We start from the raw sequence: 16,113 nt of genomic DNA, 5'->3' as shown, positions 1-16,113 counted from the left end.
GACCATGGCATGTGGTGACAATGGACCATCTCTTGGGTGGCCTTTGCATTATCAACCGTAGGCAGTATGGAAAGCTGAAAACAAAATACAGTTTTGTTTCAAGGGCTATAAGGGCACATGTGGCTTATGGAGCTGTATTCCTTAGTGCCTAGAACAGTGCCTGGCTGTTCTAGCCCCGACATGTGCTCAGTAAATTAATAGTCACTGGGCTTCTTTGCCTATCTCATTCTTTTAAACTCTCTCTCTCTCTCTCTCTCTTTTTTTTTTTTAAGGTTTTATTTATTTAATCAAGAGAGAGACAGAGGCAGAGACACAGGCAGAGGGAGAAGCAGGCTCCATGCAGGGAGCCTGATGTGGGACTCGATTCCGGGTCTCCAGGATCACACCCTGGACTGTAGGCGGTGCTAAACTGCTGAGCCACCTGGGCTGCCCTAAACTCTCTTATTTCCATTTAATTTTGTGGAATTTTTGTCATTCTTGCCTTCTGTGTCCTTAATATTTTCAACAATGTTTTTTTTTTTCTCCCTTGGGCTATTTTCCGTTTTTCTTTATTTTCTTTTTCCACTCTTTTCCTGAGTTCATGTTTCACCTCCTGATGTCTTACCATCTTTTCCCTGTACTCTTTCATCTTAATGGCAAACCCCTTCATTATGTTTTTTAAATGTTCGGCAAGCATTTGGTTGAAACTTTTGTCTGCTCCGTGGCAGCATTTTCCTGGTAAGGGTTCCACACCTGTCACTTGTGTTTCCCATCCCTTTCCTGTGCTTGGAAAGATCCTTTGCATTTTCCTTCTGATGATTCATCTTTGGACAAGTAGAGTTTTTCCTGAACCAGTATGCTGAGGGAGTCATGTGAGACGGGGTCAGAGCAATGCTCCTCATTAGCCAGAATTTTCCTGATGACCCAGGGTTTACATATGAGCTCGATCAACCTTCACTTCTCAGCTTAGGCATGTCTGGGCAAGTTTGGCAACTCAGAGATGCTGGCCTCTGCCAAGGAGATGTGCATGATTTGGTTTTCATTTATTTATTCGGTTGCTACCTGGATGATTAGAGAAGTTTAAGTCCCAGTGCCTGGGGGCAGAGAGAGGTTGGAAAAATAGTGTGTCTGCAGTCAGCCTCCCAAGGACCAGGTTTGTAGCAGTCTGGACAGAGTTACTGCAGGCAACATAAAACAGAGGTCTTCAGCTTTGGGGCCAGATGCTCATGTGAGAGAGGCCACAGCATCAGAAAGGGCAAGACCTTCCCCCCTCTCCTGCCAGGATCAGGAGCTCAGGAACATGGGCTGAGAGGAACACAGCCCTGCTTTGGAATCATGTTAACTGAAATCTTAAGTTCTAGAGGACAGAAGCCAGCTGACCAACATGTGCAAGCACCCAAGCTTTTCTTTCTCCTTCCACCTTCTCCACGTTTCCAGTATAGCTGTCAACAATAAGACCGCCCTTCCCACATCTTGCCACCCCTGGACACCTTCTGGCCCTGGACCCAAGCTTGGCCTAGAACTTTTGAAGACCTAGTTAGGAGTCTAAATATTTGAACATCTTTTTTTTTTTTTTTTTTTTTTTTTTTTAAGATTTTATTTATTTGAGAGAGAGAGAACACAAAAGCAGGAAGGAGAGGGAGAGGCGTGCTCCAAGTGGGGAGCCTGAGGCAGTGCTGGATTCCAGGACCCTGGGATCATGACTTAAGCCAAAGGCAGATGCTTAACCGACTAAGCCACCCAGGCATCCCAGTCTTTGAACATCTTAATCAAAGAAGAATCTATTGTAGATCACAAGATCAAAGGAGGAATTGAGTATCCAACTCTATAGATGGGGCCCTGCCTCAGGTGGCTCAGCTAGAAATCCTCTTTGGACTACCCTTCACATTCAAAGTCCTGGAATGAGAATCTTATCAATAATGTGAGAAAATAACTAAAATACATCAGCTGCCAAGGACTAATGTCATCTTTTTCATTTTTGCTTTTATAGAAGAAACACCAGTGCAGTATCATGCTTGAGCCTGTGCTCCTTAGAGATTGCCTGACCATTTCATTTATTCAGTTAAGATCAAAGGAACCAAATGATAGCAATGGCCGTACTTAATTGTCAAGAACCCTATACTCTTTACCCTGGGTAAAAACCAGCCAACCACTCATTTCACTATGGGTTTCAAATTAAAATGTGGTATTCCTTTGGAAATGTCCGTTTCCTTTTGTAATCTTTATGTAATAGGTTACCGTGGCTTTGGGGTCTTCATTTAGTTACTAAAAAGATTTGATCTCAACTCAGCCCCATCCATATCACCTACTGGCATGAGTTACACTGTGGAGCTCAGATGAAATGCTTGCTGAAAACCTGCCTAAACTCAACTCAGCAGTCTAAGAGGAATTCTGATGGGAAGGATTAGGAGAGGACTAAATTTGGGGAAGATTCAATTAAATCAATAAAAGGATTAGAAATTGGACCTAAATAAGAAAAAGGAATTCATGGAGAAGAAAAAGATGTTGCATTACACAGTGAAATTAAAACCTGAAGCAATTACCATTGAGATTTTTTGTTCAGGAAATGAGTATCGACTACCTACTGGGTGCCAAATGATGTACTTCATACTAATGGTACCAAAATAGATAAGACGTAGGCCCAGAACTCATTGAGCAGTGGAAAAAGTCTTTGTTTCTGAGGAATCATCAGGAACTGGGATCGGCAATTTATTTACTTCATATATTATATGCTTATTGAAGAGAATTTGGGAAACAGAGATTTAAAATTGTCTCTAATGCCACCAGCAGAAATAATCACTGTTAATGTTTTCTGTAGGTATATGTGGTTATAATAAACACTGACATTGATTAAATGCATTCCATCTTCCAGACTCCCATTTCATCATTAGCCCTATGAAGTGGGTACCATAGTCATCCTCATTTTACATATGAGGAAACAAGTTTTGAGATTAATCAGCTCAAAATTACATGGCAGAGGCAGAATTAATCCAAGGCTTATCTTGTTTATTCTCAAGCTCTCAAGCAGCCCAGGGACCAGAAGAACCCCACAGCCAAGGCTTTGTCATCAGAGGGGCAAGGCAGTTCTGAATACAGCCCCCGGCTGCAACTCAGATCTGACTTTCAGAGGACGAATGCCCAATTCCTATGGAGAGAGAAGGGCTGAACTAGCTGTACTGTCTAAAAATCAAAACAAAACAAAACAGAAAATCTTGGTCTCTTTGGGAACTCTACAAGTAATGCAAGGGGCAAAGAAGATTTGTCACCCTGTGAGAACAAGGCAACAAATCAAAAAGGCTGTGCCTGCTAGTATAGTGCTGCCACCTGGTGGAATTGGTGACATAGGACATTGTGTCCAGCAAGACCAACCCTGAAACACTCCCTGGGAGGAGAAGAAATACATGGAGAGAACTTTACAAGAAGTTGAAAGTCTTGCATTAGCAGTTAGGGACAAGAGTTATAACTGCTAATGTCACCCCCTAATTCTCTCCATTTCCTGATAAAGGGATGAAGAAACTCAGATTCTATATATTTTCCTATATATAATCACAAAAAATATTTTCTTCTATACTTTATTATAGTGAAATTACCTCTGATGTTCACACTCCTTAAATACTAAGTAGATCTACTAGGTCATTTTCAGGAGTTGGTTGGCCAGCATCTAACATCAAGAATAGGGCACAGAGTAAGTGATCAAAAAGTGCCATCTGGGGACTCCGGGCTGGCACAGTTGGTAGAACATGCAACTCTTTTTTTTTTTTTTTTTTTTTTTTTTTTATTCACAAGCCACACAGGGAGAGAGAGAGGCAGAGACGCAGGCAGAGGGAGAAGCAGGCTCCATGCAGGAAGCCTGACGCAGGACTCAACCCCAGGTCTCCAGGATCACGCCTTGGTCTGAAGACAGCGCTAAACCGCTGAGCCACCCCGGCTGCCCAGCATGCAACTCTTGATCTTGGGGTTTGTGAATGTAAGCCCCATGTTGGGTATAGAAATTTTTTTTAATTTAAAGTAAATAAAAAAGTATTGGGCTCCCCACAAGGAGCCTGCTTCTCCCTCTGCCTATGTCTCTGCCTCTCTGTGTGTCTCTCATGAATAAATAAGTAAAATCTTTAAAATAAAATGAAATAAAATTGAAAGTCCTAGGGGCTCCAAAGGAGCACAGTATGAAAATTACTGTCTCTGGATGATCATGTGAGTCATTGAATTGACACTCAAAAAGATAACTAACATTCTTAGGGAAGATTTTGCAAAAAAAGAAAAAAAGTTGTGTTTAAATTGAACTTGGATGACCTAGTCAGATCTCCTATCGATTTAAATTAAATCTAGAATGAGGAGCCCCTGTGTCTTTCCTTTTCATTTGAATTTCTCATTGATAGTCAGTTAGCAGGGGCTTCTTGTTTAGCATTTTGCTTTTTTTTTTTTTTTTTTTTTTTGCTTTCCACACTGCCACACATCTAATGAAAGAAAACATTTAAAGATTATTGGGTTTAAATGAAGTTCTGGAAAAAGCAAATTTAATCTATGGCAGAAGAGCAGAAGAATGGTGGCTCCCTCTAGGAGGTAGGGTGAGGGTAAAGATTTGCTGAGAAGGAATACTGGAACATTTGGGGATGATGCGGGAATGTACATTTGTCAAAACGTTAATGGATATGCACTTAAGATTTTTCTCATTTCATTGAATTTGAATTCCACATTTAAAATATGTGAATACAGGGACACCTGGGTGGCTCAGCAATTGAGTGTCTGCCTTTGACTCAGGGCATGATTCCGGGGTCCAGGATCAAGTCCCACACCTGGCTCCCCAGGGGGAGCCTGCTTCTCCCTCTACCTATGTCTCTGCCTCTCTCTCTGTATGTCTCTCATAAATAAATAAATAAAATCTTTAAAAAAATAAAATATGTGAATACATACAATGGAATATTATTCAGCCTTAGAAAGAAAGAAAATCCTGTCACTTGCTATTATGAGGATGAGCCTTAAGAACATCATGCTAAGTGACATTAGCCAGTCTCACAAAGGTCTTGTAAAGGCGTAACCTTAGAGCATCTGCTCATGGCAAACTGACCATCTCTGATTTTGGCAACTAGGAACTTAACCTAACAACCTTATCTAGGTGAGGACACTACATAAGTCAGGATCTGGCAGGGAAAGGTGACTCACTCAAACAAGGTAACTGAAGAGAATTTAATAAAAGGACCGTTCAACAGAGATGCGAACAGGTTCAAGGGATGGCTCCCTTCCACCTGGACCCCACCGAGGTCCCCACCCTTTATGTAAGCTTATGCTCCAGCCTCCTCTGTGTTCCATCTTAGTTCAGGTAGCCCATCCTTAGTCCCTCTGAGGGTGGAGGTGTGGGCTCTGTCAGTGGTTGACAGTCCCAGTGAGCAATCAATTTACCTGGGGAACCTTTAAAATACATCAGTGTCTGGGCCCCGCCGCCAGAAGTTCTAACTTAATGGGTCTCTGGTGCAGCCTGGGCATAGGTGCTGTTTAAAAGCTCTCAGGAGATTCCAGCAGGCCCAGATCAATTATTTCAGACTCTCAGGGATGTAGACCTGGGTATTTTTTCAAATCTCCCCAGTACAGCCAGAGCCGAGAAGCTCTGCTCTGTTTTCTATCAAAATCTGTTGTTTTGGCATAAACTTGGGGCTCCGTTATCCTTAGACCTTCCTTTCAAAGTGGATTTCAGAAGCAAAATAGTTCAGTTTAAAAATTGAGCATTGATTAATTTCATCCTAATAACACCACTTGGGGTATTGTCAGTATCTCTGGCCAGAGCAGAGTCAAGAACAAGGGAATAGAGAAAAGCAACATCAATATTTCAAAGCAGCATTTTTCACTATAGCCAAAAGGTAGTTTCCACTGACAAATGGGTGGATAAACAGAGTGTGATGTGTGTGTGAATGGAATACTACTCAACCTTGAAAAAGAGGGGGAGTCTGACACACACTACAACATGGATGAACCATGAGGACCTCATGCTGAGTGACACAAGCCAGCCACAAAAAGGATAAATACTCTATGACTCCACTTACATGACAGACTTACATAGCCAAATTCATAGGGACAAAATAGAAAGGTGGTGGCCAGGGGCTGGGGGAGGGGAGAACAGGAGAATTGTTCAACAGGTCTAGGGCATCAGTTTTGTTTTGTAAGATGAAAAGAATTCTAAAGATGGGTTGCACAGCAATGTCTTAACGCCATACCTAAAAATGATTAGGATGGTAAATTTTATCTGTATATTACAATTTAAGCACATTTTTAAAGCAGGAATGTTTAAATAGTTCACATTATACCTTTGTACACACGTTAGACAAGAGAAACTCAGTCTTCCTCCTGCCCCACCCCTAGGCTTGCTCTGGATACTGGGGAACAAATCTTACTATCTTCCTTTCTTCTTAACCTGGCCTGGTGGGAAGATCCGGCTGGGCTTAAGAACATGAACTAACTGGAAAAGGAAAACAACTTCGCAGGCTTCTGCTAATTCTTCATGTGGTCAGCGAGGGTGTCTAGAGTGAGAGGCTCAGCTGTCCAGAAGGAAGCCAACAAGGACTCTGTCGTGGGAGGGACAACCTGGGGCAGGGTGGAGGAGGAGAAAAGTGGAAGTAAAACTTCTCTGCATAATAAGGCAGAAGGAAGAGGATGTTATTGCCATTGGTACTGCTGTAGGAAAGTGTTCTTCATTGACATGGGTCCCTACTCTACTGTCTCTGAGCAGTGTTTATCATGCGAGCTGCATATGTGGGCTTCTGGCCAAGAGTCACCCTCAGAGGGGCTGGGGAATCCCAGGGGAAAGGGGGCCCTGTGATATCACCTGGCCTTGAGGAAGAGAGCTCACAGGGTCTGAGGGACCTGGAGCAATGCCCATCCTGGGCTCCTTTGCTGGAGCTCTTTGGCCACAGGATTCTAAACGAAACTCACCATCAGCTTTATTTACCATCTTCCACTGTGCCACTCAGGGTAAAGGTACAGATACTAGAGCAACAACAGCCTGTGTAAGCTTCCCTGGGCAGCCTACAGAACCGAAGAGGGTTAAGTTTGAGAAACCGAAAGTGAGGCTGGAGCTCCTTATGCCCTCCAGAGGACTCTTAAATTGTATTTAACATTTTCCCCCTTTCAATCCTAGGAACAATAGTTAGCATCTACTTTTTCTTCTGTGAAGATCAACAAGGACCAACCAAATGAGATTATTTATTCAGGGCTAGCTGTATAGCAAAGGAGTCAGCCACCATCACACATTTTGGCAGAGACTCAGAAGCAGACAGAGGAATGGGAAAGCTTTATCATGGAAAGAAGGGAAGGCCATGTCCATGCTCCTGTTGGAGGCTGTTGGCAGGTGCAAACTATTGGCTGCCTAACTAGAAGTGGGGTATTTTGTGCGACTGGTCAGGAATGTATATTTGCTTTCTCTGGAAAAATTAGGGGCAAGAATTAAGGAGGCTGACAGTTATGAATAAAGTGCTGACCATTTGGGTCTAATGGTTACAGGAGTTCTTGCTTGACTTCCTGGACTGGGTGGTAGAGACAGAGATCTGACTTCCTACAAGTCTGACTTACAGAGAGTAGAGTCGCCGCCTGGGATGGTTGCTGCAGGGTGTAGGTTAGAGTTCTCTTGCATATGTGACCTGGCCATTGTCCATTTGTATATTTAGTCTCTCCCTACCAAACCTTGAGGTGCTTCAGCCCGATAGTCCAGTGATGGTGGATTGCAGAAATACAAAAGCTGGGCAACCGAGGGTAGTGCAGCTTTCTTTGCTCCCCCTCTGCTCAGGCCAAAGTGGCAATGGCAGTATCAGATCAAAGGGGATAGTGGTCCAGAAGTTCCAGGTGTGGCTACTACCAAGATGGAAAGCAAGGAGTGGCAGGTAACAACAGGGAAGCGACGTCCACAGTGTGAGCCAGCTCAGAAGTCACAGTGACAGCCCTTTCCCAAATGTAGAAGAAGAAGGTCACCTTGACAGTAGAAGGAAGCACTCCAGTTATGTTGTCTAAAATAAGGGTATTCCCAGAGAGTGCAATCCTTTGATAAAATCCCTAATATCCCTGAGTTTTTATTTCAGAGTTTGCCATTGAAAGTGACGTAAACCAGACAATATGTCCTAGCATCAGACTTATAAACAGCTTCTTTGCTTCCCTTCTCCCACATTCAGTTGGCCCCAAGCTCTAACTAGAAATCTTCAGATTTCTGAAGGTCTCTGAGGGGACCCTTGGCTGGCTAGGTTGGTTAATTGTCTGCCTTTGGCTCAGGTCATGATCCCAGGGTCCTGGGACTGAGCCACACATCAGGCTCTGTGCTCAGTGGGGAGCCTGCTTCTCTCTCTGCCTGCCACTCCCCCCTGCTTATGCTTGCTCTCTCCCTTTCTCTGTCAAATAAATAAAATCTTTTTTTTTAAAGCATCTCTGAGAATCATCCTTTCCCACCTGACCCCGTAAGATTTGGTTATGATTCTCATAGGGCTTATGATTGCTGTATGGTTTGTTGTATTCATATTAACTTCCCTTAACCTCCACCAGACTGCAAGATCTCTCTGTTTTATCACCTGCAGGGCTGGTATAGGCATTACAAAGACACTAGCTGATCTGTGTCTCTGTGACAGATGAACACCTTCATTCTCCCAGTCTGTACAGAGAGGCTTTTTCCTTCCAAAGCAGAAGACAGGTGCTGGAGGACACAAAGACCAGACAGGCACCACCTCAGGCAGTGAGAAGAGCAACCAAGTAGTTAAATACAATGTGGTAAGTGCTAAGTAAAGGACAGGGAAGTCCCAAGTACCTTGGGAACGCAAAAAAAGGAGGTGACTTGCTTTGATAGGCAAATCAGGCTTCACAGAAGAGCTAATGTTGGAAGGATGACAGGAAGTTCTCCTTGCAGAGAAGGGGTGAGACATCCAGGTGAAGGGAGAGGTTTGGGAATGTGGATGGCAGACAGGTGGAGGGCTGGTGGAGATGGAGCTGCCCATCTCCACAGGGACAAGGTTGTGAAGGACCTTGTTTGCCATTTCTATAGGCATTTGGATTTCATTCTAGTGGCAACGTAGAGTCTATTCAGGCTGCTAAGCAGAGGAATGTCAAACATCTGTGTTTTATTATAATTTTGGCATCTATGTGGCAGATGGATGGGTATGCCCAGTTAAGAGACTGCAGATTGTAGGGACCTGAAGTAGGACAAATGATGAGGACAAAAAGTAGAAAGGAAGAGTGGACTTAAGATGTATTAAGGAAGCAGAATTAGTGGGGCTTGGGAAGCGGATGTAGTTTTGGAATGTTGGTGAGGTCCAGAGCTGATGGCCAAGAAAGAATTCTTGTGATGTCTTTGGTGTAAAAAAGGTGATATTTTTTAAAGCACGGGGCAGGACTCATGGGCAGAAAGAGCTGCTACACTGGAGTTGTGAGGCATGATTGGCTGATGATATACTTAGGAGTTGGGGGAGCTGAAGCATCTGCCTTCAGCTCAGGGCATGATCTCAGAGTCCCAGGATTGAGTCCCATATCAGGCTCCCTGCTGGGACCCTGCTTCTCTTTCTGCCTGTCTGTCTGTCTGTCTCTCTCTTTTTATTTTATTTTATTTTATTTATATATTCTTGAGAGAGAGAGAGAGACAGGCAGAGACACAGGCAGAGAGGGAGAAGCAGGCTCCATTTAGGGACCCCGATGTGGACACAATCCCGGGACTCCAGGATCATGCCCGGAGCCAATGGCAGGTGCTAAACCGCTGAGTCACCCGGGGATCCCTTCTGCCTCTCTCTTTGTCTCTCATGAATAAATAAATACAATCTTAAAAAAAAAAAAAAAAAGATAGTCGGGAGCATCCTGGAGGAATGTTACCCTCTGCTTGCCTCAAGTGTTTGTCAATGGGCTGCAGGTTATAAGGACATTTAACTTTATCTACATTTCCTTCTGCCTTTGTTTCCTATGTCAGAGGGAGTGAAACAGAAGAATTGAGGGTGCTAGGCTCTTATTTTAGACTACTGGATTCGTGATAAGGAATTATAATTGAGAGGTTCAGTGCTGGTTTATGATGGGCATGCCCGGGGAAGGGGCACCAGTGGCCATTACAGAGAGGAGAGCACACCACATACACTCCATAGCCGAAATCACAAGGTTTCTCTGAAAGTCTGTAAATCACTGAAATTCTCTTCTGCTCCTGCGGTGCAAACTGCTCTCCTTGGTAGTTTCAGGCAGGCAGCTTGCCAACAGGCACAAAGGGAAGTCTCGCTGTACTACCTCCTGTGTGGAGTTTGCTTTGATAACTCTGCCCTGCCTTTATTCTCTAATGGTCTGTGCTCGATTGGTCTCCCGCATATATGAGTAAATATCAGCTGTGATGAGTGTCTCTGAATTATTCTTTGATAGTTATTTCTGGAATCTCCATTGAGATCAGTCCACCTTAGTTCCCTTGTTGGAGCCTATATGTGGCATCTCTTCTGGACACCTTGAATTCTGAATTGTCTTCCTTCGGCCCCTCTGGGGGATCTCTTTGGGTAACCATTAAGATTTATGACTCCTGGATGCTAAAACTGGTCTCTGAGTAGTGCTAGCTCCACAGTAGCTGCCCCCTTTTTCTTTTCCCCTATTGGTGGAAGAAAAGCCAGTGGTTAAGCCTTGATTATCTCTGATCTCTGTCAAGTGGCAAACGACTGGGAGCCCCGTATCTCTTTGGATTTTTTGTTGTTGTTGTTCCTATTTTTCCTGAAGATTCTAATATTTGGGAAACCTGTATGTATGCCTTGAGATCACAAGACAATGGGTTTTATCAAGCACTTGCCACCTTCAACTATAAAGCTGAAAATTCAGTTATGTCATATCCAACACTGTTGATTTATTATATTTTTTGACTATTAATAGAACCCTTTGTGTTCTTTGTCTTATGCCCTATATTTACTTTTGCCAGTTCTCTGAGTATCTATAAATGAACAAGCCTTATCCTTCCTTGCAAAGGAAGGAAATATTTTTTAGCAGTTTGTTAATAATTATATTTCTTTTGTATTTATAGAAATTAAAAAAAAATTTTTAAAGATTTTTATTTATTCATGAGAGATACAGAGAGAGAGGCAGAGACACAGGCAGAGGGAGAAGCAGGCTCCATGCAGGGAGCCCGATGTGGGACTTGATCCGGGTCTCCAGGATCATGCCCTGGGCTGAAGGCTAAACCACTGGGCCACTCAGGGATCCCCCCCAAAAAATTTTTTAAGTAGACTTTCTGTCCAGAATGGAGCCCAACACAGGGCTTGAACTCACAATCCTGAGATCAAGACCTGAGCTGGGATCAGGAGCCCAACACTTAACTGACTGAGCCACCTAGGTACCCCATATATTTGTGGAAATCTTTTTAAGCAGATTTATTGAGAGGTAATTCACACACCATGAAATTCATTAATTTAAAGCATAAATATAGTAGGTTTTAGTATAGCCACAGAGTTATGCAGCCATCACCACACTTTTAGAACATGTATTCTCACCCCAAAGAGAAACCCATACTTATTAGCAGTCACTCCCTTTTCTCCCTAACAGCTGTGCTCCTACCCCTACCCCAAGCCCTAGGCAACTACTAATCTATTTTCTCTATATATAGATTTGCCTATTCTGGGTATTTCATATACATGGAATCATACAATATGTGGTATTTTGTGGCTGGCTTCTTTCATTTAGCATAATGTGTTCAGAGTTCATCCATATTGTAACACATACCAGTACTTCATTTCTTTTTAAAACCAAATGATATTCCATTGTATGGATATAACACATTTTGTTTATTCATTCATCAGTTGATAAGCATTTGAGTTGTTTCCACTTTGGGGCTATTATGAATAATGATTCTATGAACATTTGTATATAAATTTTTGTGTAGACACGTGTTTTCATTTCTCTTGGGAATATTCCAAGGAGTGGAATTGCTGGGTCATATGGTAACTCTATGTTTAACTTTTTTGAGGAACTGCCAAACTGTTTTCCAAAGCGGCTGCACCATTTACATTTCCATCTGTAGTGTATGAGGGTTCCAATCATATCCTCCCCAACACTTATTACTGTCTTTTTGACAATCCTAGTGGTACGAAGTTGTATCTCATTGTATTTGGCATTTCTCTGATGGCTACTTATCTTTTTTTTTTTTTTTTTTTATGATAGTCACACAGAGAGAGAGAGGCAGAGACACAGGCTGAGGGAGAAGCAGGCTCCATGCACCGGGAGCCCGATGTGGGACACGATCCCGGTCTCCAGGATCGAGCCCTGGGCCAAAGGCAGGGGCCAAACCGCTGCGCCACCCAGGGATCCCATGATGGCTACTTATCTTGATCAGATATATGATTAGCAAGTAGTTTCTCCCATTCTGTGGATTTTTTTCCCCACTTTTTTGATGATGTCTTTTTTTTTTTTTTTTAAGATTTTATTTATTTATTCATGAGAGAGACAGAGATATAGGCAAAGGGAAAAACAGGCTCCATGCAGGGACCCCAATGTGGGACTCCATCCCAGGACTCCAGATCATGCCCCGAGCCAAAGGCAGACCATTAACCACTGAGCCACCCAGGTGTCCCTTCATAGTGTCTTTTGAAACACAAAAGCTTTTAATTTTGATGAAGACTAACTTATTTTTTTCTTTTTCACTTGTGCTTTTGATGTCACATTTAAGAAGAGTTGCCTAACTCAACGTAATAAAGATTTACTGTTTCTATCTAAGAATTTTACAGTTTCAGCCCTCCTGTTTAGGGTCTATCACCATTTTGAGGTGATTTTTGTATATGATATGAAAAAGAGTCCAGCTTCATTCTTTTGCATGTGGATATCTAATTGTTCCAACACCATTTACTGAAAAACCTATACTTTCTCCCATTGAATTATCTTGCTAACCTTGTTGAAAATCAATTAACTACAAATACAAGGGTTTGTTTCTGGACTCTGACTTTATTGATCTGTAAGTTTTTCTTTACACCACAACCACATCGTCTTTGCTTTGTAGTAAGTTCTGAAATTGAGACGTGTGAATCCTCTGATTATATTGTTTTTCTTTTTTTTTCTAAATTATTCTAGCCACTCACACCCGCATCCCAGGAGTCCTATCAGACACCTTTTTTTGGTTGTTAATTATTGGAGATTAATCAGCCACAAGACTTTTTTTTTTTTGTCATTTGTGAACACCATAGGTTATATCTAATTCAAACATGCATATCTTCTATCAAAGAGGAGGGAAATGTATACGAATAAAAAAGAAACAATTGAAATTGGTTTTTCATGACCTGGAAAATAAAGAACTCTAGCTGATATCAATTGTATAAATATACTGAATGTGTGCTTTGGGAATGCAGATGGAGTAGGAGTAATTGCTTCTGGCTTCTTAGAGCTTCATGACACACCATTAAATTTTTTTTCCACCCCATGAAATTGTAAAGGTTCTGAGTACAAGGCTCTTTCTTCTTCCATTCTCTACCCGAAGAAATAGGGAAGCTCAATAGAAATACATGCAAATGAGCCCTGTTAAGGTATGAAGGAACTCATATCTCATCGATTCCTCCAATAGTTACCTAGCTTTCCTGACAGTTCGATATTTTCAATGTACAGATATGTGATGGTTAATTTTGTGTCCATTTAAAGGGTGTTTGGGAATGAAATGAACATTTAAATCTGGACTATCCTCCAAAATGTGGATGGGCCTCACCCACTCACTCGAAGTCCCGAAGAGAACAAAGAGAGAGACCAGCCTCCCTGAGCAAGAAGGAATTCACCAGCAGACTGTCTTTGGACTTCACGTGCACCATCCACTCTCCTGGGTCACAAGCCTCTGGGCCACATTGAAGATTTGGACTTACCAGTCTCCATAATAGTGCAAGCCAATTTCTTGGAATAAGTCTCTCTCTATATGGACACATCCCATTGATTTGTTTCTCTGGAGAACCTTCATAGATACAAGGTATAAATAATTTCTAAACAAATGGATTGGTATATCTTTGCCTACCTCCAGAGAGGATTTATAAATTGCATTATAAAACACCTTAAAATTAAAGGTGCCTCTATTTTGATTGACTTTTAGAAACTAATTGTCTTTTTTAATAGAAGTATAATTGACACAGCATGTTATATTAGTTTCAGGTGTACAATACAGTGATCCAGCAATTCTGTACGTTATTTAGTGTTCATTACATTAAGTGTTCTCTTAATCCCCTTTATCTATTTCACCCATCCCCCCATCTACCTTCCCTCTGGTAACCATCAGTTTGTTCTCTGTATTCAAGTGTCTGGGTTTTTTTTGTCTCTTTTTTCTTTGTTTTGTTTCATAAATTCCACATGTGAGTGAAATCATATATATTTGTCTTTCTCTGTCTGACCTATTTCACTTAGCATAATACCCATTAGGTTCATCCATATTGTGCAAATAGCAAGATTTCATTCTTTTTTATGACAGAATAATATTCTACTGTATATATATATATACCACATCTTTATTCATCTATTAGTGGACACTTGGGTTGCTTCCATATTTGCCTGTTGTAAATGCTGCAGTAAATGTAGGGGTGTATATATCCTTTTTTTTATGATTTATTTTATTTGACAGAGAGAGAGCACAAGCAGGGAAGCAGCAGGCAGAAGGAGAAGCAGGCTACCAGCTGAGCAGGGAGTCTGATACGGGGTTCCATCCCAGGACCCTGGGATCATGACCTGAGCCAAAGGCGGACGTTTAACCAACTAAGTCACTCAGGTGCCCTATATATCTTTTTCAATAAGTATTTTCCTTTTCTCTGGGTAAATACCTAGTAGTGGAAGTACTGGATCATATGGTAATTCTATTTTTAATTTTTTTTAAAGATTTGTTTATTTATTCATGAGAGATATAGACTGAGAGTGAGGCAGAGACACAGGCAGAGGGAGAAGCAGGTTCCTCACAGGGAGCCCAGTGTAGGACTCAATCCTGGATCCCGGGATCATGACCTGAACCAAAGGCAGGTGCCCAACCATTGAGCCACCCAGGCATCTCTCTATTTTTAATTTTTTAAGGAAACTCCATCCTGTTTTTCATAGAGTATTTGGGAATTGGCTACAAACTGGCTACACCACTTTGCCTTCCCACAAATAGTGCAGGAGGGTTCCTTTTTTCCCCATCCTTACCAATGCTTCTTATCTTATGTCTTTGTGATTCTAGCCATTCTGATAGGTGTGAGATGACATCTCATTATGGTTTTTTTTTTTAAAGATTTATTTGTTTTATTTTGAGAGACAGAGAGAGTGCACAAGCAGGGGAAAGGGCAAAGAGAGGGAGAGAGAATCTGAAGCAGGCTCCATACTCAGTGTGGAGTCTGACTCCAGGATTGATCCTACAACCACAAGATCATGACCTGAGCTGAAACCAAGAGTCAGTTGCTTAGCCCACTGAGCGACCCCACTCATTGTGATTTTGATTTATATGTACCTAAGGACAAAGGATGAGGAGCATCTTTTCATGTGTCTGTTGACCATTTGTATGTCTTCTTTGTATGTCTATTTAGATCCTCTCCCTACCTTTTAATCAGATTACTTATTTTTTTGGTGTTGAGTTTATAAGTTCTTTATGTAGTTTGGATATTAACCCTTTATTGGATAGATATATCATTTGCAAATATCTTCTCCCATTCGGTAGGTTGCCTTTTCATCTTGACGATGGCTTCCTTCACTGTGCAAAATATTGTTATTGTGGTGTAGTCCCAACTGTTTAATTTTGCTTTTGTTTCCCTTGCCTGAGGAGACCTCTAGAAAAATGTTTCTACAGCCAATGTCAGAAATTACTGCCTATATTTTCTTGTAGGAGTTTTACGGTTTAGGTCTGAGATTTAGGTCTTTCATCCATTTTTATTTTTGTGTATGGTATAAGGAAGTGGTCCACTTTCATTCTTTCACATGTAGCTGTTCAGTTTTCCCAGCATCATTTGTTAAAGAGACTGTCTTTTGCCCTTTGTATATTCTTGCCTCCTGTGTCATAGCTTAAATGACCATATAAGAATGGGTTTATATCTGGGCTCTCTATTCTGTTCCATTGATCTGTGTCTATTTTTATGCCTGTTTTGATTTTATAGTATAACTTGAAATCTGCGATTGTGATACCTTAGTTTTATTCTTCTTCCTTAAGATTGTTTTGGCAATTTGGGTCTTTTGTGGTTCCATACAAGT

At 41.7% G+C, this 16,113-nt stretch overlaps 1 long non-coding RNA gene across 3 annotated transcripts in view; it reads left to right on the top strand.

The window, feature by feature from the left end:
* LOC112935381 (uncharacterized) overlaps nt 1-16,113 on the top strand; it is a 45,604-nt gene that overhangs the window by 17,631 nt on the left and 11,860 nt on the right. Inside the window, exons 3-4 of one of the 3 annotated variants that reach the window (XR_012002741.1) lie at nt 12,106-13,885; nt 14,528-14,671. This is a non-coding gene — a long non-coding RNA (uncharacterized lncRNA). Of the gene's footprint in view, nt 1-12,105; nt 14,275-14,527; nt 14,672-16,113 lie in introns of those variants that run through there. The other 2 variants (XR_012002740.1, XR_003238164.2) reach the window with 2 other exon arrangements.

Source organism: Vulpes vulpes, chromosome 7 (assembly GCF_048418805.1).
Source record: "Vulpes vulpes isolate BD-2025 chromosome 7, VulVul3, whole genome shotgun sequence".
In the NCBI taxonomy this organism is placed as follows: domain Eukaryota; kingdom Metazoa; phylum Chordata; class Mammalia; order Carnivora; family Canidae; genus Vulpes; species Vulpes vulpes.
This window is presented reverse-complemented; position numbering and strand designations above follow the sequence as displayed.